This window comes from Gossypium arboreum, chromosome 10 (genome assembly GCF_025698485.1).
Source record: "Gossypium arboreum isolate Shixiya-1 chromosome 10, ASM2569848v2, whole genome shotgun sequence".
Taxonomy (NCBI): Eukaryota; Viridiplantae; Streptophyta; class Magnoliopsida; order Malvales; family Malvaceae; genus Gossypium; species Gossypium arboreum.
Genome location: NC_069079.1, coordinates 13,777,641 through 13,782,691, shown reverse-complemented (window position 1 = coordinate 13,782,691; position 5,051 = coordinate 13,777,641).

Sequence of the window (5,051 nt, the reverse complement as noted above, 5' to 3'; positions counted from 1 at the left end):
TCAATCTTTAAGCTATCTAGATCTTTGACCTCTTCAATGGTAGTCACTTTGATAGATAATCGTTCAGGTAATGACCTTAAGACTTTCCTTACTAATTTAGTGTAACACCCTCAACCCCAAACCATCGCCGGAACAGGGTTATGAGGCATTACCGAACATATCAAACAACTTACGAATAATTCACAATTAATATAACATTCATAGTATAATTTAATAATTAAGTCCCTATATTGGACTCTCAAAGCCCAAAATATGTATTAAAAGTAGAACGGGACTTGTTCGAGTATTCCAGAATATTTTTTGTAAATTATTTTTTCAAAAATTTCGACAGTATTTCTGCTTATTTTTACCTAAAACCCTTTACAAATTCAAACCAAAAACAAACCAATACCAATGTTTCAACGAAAGAATTTTACATCTTAAACACTACTAGATCATGCTTAATCCATTGATTTATTACTTAAATTTTAAAGTGTTAACATATAAGGAACTAATTCATATCTTTCATTTCATTTCAAAATTTAATACCAAATTTACTAATTTATAACTTTAAACTTACTTATCATCCAAAATTTCATAACTATCTAATTACAACAAGATCATTTAACCTATATATATATGTACAAGCCACTTAAGAAGAAATACATCACCAAAATTTTCTTGTTAGAGTCGGGATCTTCTGGATGCTGAACAGGATCTTGAACTCTAATGACTGCAAGCAAACAACAAATGACATTTGAGTATTTCATACTCAATGGTCTTACTATAAACCAAACTATTTAACATTAATAAATTACAACATCAACCATAAGCTTTATAAATCATTTAAACTAATTATACATAATTATATATCACTTCACAAATCTTAAATTCATATTTCATTTTTTTCACATACTAATTCAATTCATAGTTTAATTCATACATTCTTTCTCATACTTTTCAGTAGTGCCAAATCAATCAATCTTATTTTCAAATTTTCATTTCAATTATTTACCCTATTAACAAGGCTCACACTCTGATAGATACGCGGATTCCACCCAAAAACACTAGAATATCCAATCCAAACACACCCGAAATAATATAAATCCTCCATAACACACTAGTATAATATAACCTCCCAAACACACCGGTATATCATATCCTCCCAAACACACCAATAAGGCATTAAATGCCTCTTCGGTTAAACTAAAGCATATAATAACATAATCATCTTCTCAGTCAAGCTACAAATCTCCTTATCACATCACAATCCTATGGCATGCCATTTATATCCAATCTAGTCCGGCAAGTTAATAGGGTATTATTTTACTTTTCCAATTTCGAATTCATTTCCACAACAATTTCAAATATTCAATCAATTCAAAACATCTATTATCTCAATTCACGTATAATTCAATATTCACACATATTCTTACTTAATTTAAAATATTATTACTTACCTTATCTTAGATGTCTCATGACTACAAATTCAATATAACATTTAATAAATAGTTTGAGTTATAGTAATACAAACCTGGAATACGCGTTTACTCCTCAACGATCTTTTCTTTTCCTTTGGATGCCGATACCTCGTTTTCCTTGTTAGCTACGAAAATAATAATAACAATTTACATTACTAATTACAGCATTAATTTAATAATTCATTGAATTTTTATTCAATTTATTCCCTAATTTTAATTTAATCCTAATTAACTCTTTTATTTGTGTAACTTAATTTATACTTCATTTCTACTCAATTTCCTTCCATATTCACCTTAACAATTTAATGTTCATTATAAAACCTTAATTTACAATTTCTTTCAATTTAATTTCCTAAAACACAAAACTTATAGCTTGTTTTACAATTTAATCCCTTTTCAATTCTAACTTAAAATTCATTCAATTAGATCCATAATTCTTCTTTTTGTTCAACATAACCAATGCTTAAAAACCTAAGAACTTCCAAAACCTTAATTTAATTTTAACAAAACTTTGTTTTAAAGCTTCTAAAACATCAAAATTAAGAGAAAATGGCTAAATTTAGCTTACCAATTAAACTTGAAGCTTTAAAATCCCAATTTTTCCCTTTTTTTTCTTTCCCTTTTTCTTCCCCCGTTTTCGTTTTGTTCTCTGCTTCTTTTCTGTTCTTCTTTCTTTTACTTTCTTTTTATTCTATTTACTTATTTCTTTTAGTTATTTTATATTACTTTAATATTAAGTAAACAATTTTTTATAACAAATGTACCAATATTTTTATTACAATTGTTATTATTTAATTTGTTTATTATAAAAAATCTTATAATTTAATTATTATCATTTACTTATTATATAAGAAATTATATATATATTTTACACATGTACCAATAATAATTATGCACTTGTCTTATTTCATAATATAATATCAATTTAATAATTATTAATATATATAAATCTCTTTTACTTATTATTTAAGAAAATATACAAATATATATATTTTACATGTGTATAAATACACATATCACACATGTACAGTTTTATCATCATACATTTGGCACAAATTTTAATTTATTTATAATCTAATAACAAAATTTTAAATCTAATAATAATAATAATAAAATAATAATAATAATAACAACAATAATAATTAATAAAATCTAAGAAAAATCTTAGATTTTTCTATCCATTTTGCCACCTCAATTATTACAAATACCTTAATTTCCATTTTAATCCCTTTTTCTTTCTATTGTTTTAGAATTAAACTTTTAACCTTTATTCAATCTAGTCTTTTTTTTACTAGTTACTCTAAATTAAACTAGTTTCACCTAAATAAAACCTAATTAGACATATAACTAGAGTCATAATTATTCCTAATAATTATTTACGAACCCGTTTTACTAAGACGGAGGCTAGATATGTAACACCCCAAACCCGAGACCATCGCCGGTGTCGGACCCGAGGGTTAACAAACCAAGTTCACATGTTTTTGCCCACCAATTTGACATTTCCAGTCAGGCTGGAAAACTGCGTCACTGTCGCCTTAAAAATCATATCTCGAGTTTCAAAACTCGGAAACTGGTTTCGTAAATTTTCCCTGAATTTAGACTCATATATCCATCCATGGATTTATTTCTAGGATTTTTGGTCGGGCCAATTGGTACAGTTTATTAGTTAAAGTTACCCCTGTTACAGGGATCGACTGCTCTGACCTTCGCGCGGTATAACTTGAATATCTCTCTGTACAGGGCTTTAATGCTGGTGTCGTTTGTTTCTAATGAAACTAGACTCAAAATGGAATCTGTACATATAAGGTATATCTCCTAATTCTTTTGGATAATTTATAGTGAATTTTAAAGTTTCGACAGGGAACCCAGAAACCATTCTGGCCCTGTCTCACAATAGCTTTAATATCTCTTAACCTGTAACTTCTATGACCGTTTCGTTTCTTCCATATGAAAATAGACTCATAAAGGTTCATTTACATAGCTTATTCACTATCTAATTCCATTCCTATGAATTTTGGTGATTTTTCACATTCATGCCACTGCAGCTGGCAGCATCTGTTTTAAGATAGGACTTACCTATTTGGTGGTCTCCATGATTCAACTAGCCTTACCATACATAGGTTCATATATGATCATTTTAACCATGCCAATGGCTGATCATATGACCAACATTCCCATTTCCAAGTCATAGCCACATCATGACACAAAATATATACATACAACCCACAATTAGTCTAAGTTCATGCTTCCCTTTCGAGCCATTTTCGCACGGCCGTACATACTTACATTACAACATATTTAACAAACAAGGGTAGTCCTATACATGCCATCTCAAGTTCAACCAAAATTTATACCAAAATGGAGGCTTGATAGTGTGGATGACTTCGACTTCAACGATCCCAAATCCGATTGCCTCGAGCGAAATCTAGAAACTAAGAGCCAAAGCAACGGGTAAGCATTTTTATGCTTAGTAAGTCTCAAGGAATATAATGAACTATAATTTACAGCAATACATTCACATAGCCAAATGCATCATTTCATTAATACACATTCTTACTTCATACTTCATCATTATATAAGTTCGCAAAGCATCAATCAATTCAATAACTGAAATTCATTAGTCGATTGAGCGAATGTTGCTCAAACACGTCGACTTTCCAATGCACATATAACGTACCTTATCCTTTGGGCTTTCCGAGTGTACTAATTAAATTCATTTCGCAACCAACACTCACCTCCAGCCCAAGATTCTTCGAATATAACCGGATTTAATCACGTGCACAAATGCCTTTGGGTCTTAGCCGGATAGAATAACTTCGACGAATGCCTTGGGCCTTAGCCCGGATATAGCCACTAGCACAATTGCCTTCGGTCTTAACCGGATATAATTTCCAGCATAGTTGTCTTGGGCTTAGCCCGATATCATTCAATTTCTCATGCACACATACATCAATAATCATTGGACATACATATTTCATTTTCGTTACTAAGGCTCAAACACAATTATAATCATTAGCATATTCGCCTTGGGACTTAGCCCGGTGGAATTCAAATACTCATACACACATAATCAATAATCATACACATCCATATTTCATCTCACATAATTCAAGTAAGGTCACTTCTTGAGGACTTACCTCGGATGTTGTCGAACGGCTTTTTCGGCTATTCGATCACCTTTTCCTTCCCTTGTCCAATTGTGGCCCTCTTAGCTCTTGAGCTAATTCAAACAAATTCAATTTATTAAAACCTCATTGTGCTTGCTTATGGCGAATATGACAAGGATTTTAAATGGTCATATGGCCACTCTTTAGCTTGAATACACAATGGTCATGCACATTTTATACTACATCAAGCAATTCAATACAATTTATTTGAGCATCAAGGAAATGCTAAGGCCTTCAATAGGCTACCCAAGGCCGAATATTCATGTACATGTTGAGGTCAATTTTGCACTTAATACCTCACAAAACAGCATGCAATCTACTAATTAATGCTTTGCACATTGTGGCCCAAAACTTATAATATAGCATCAAGCACTTATATGTGTGCTAGGCAATTGTGCTTGCAATTTCACAAGCATTCTTCCAC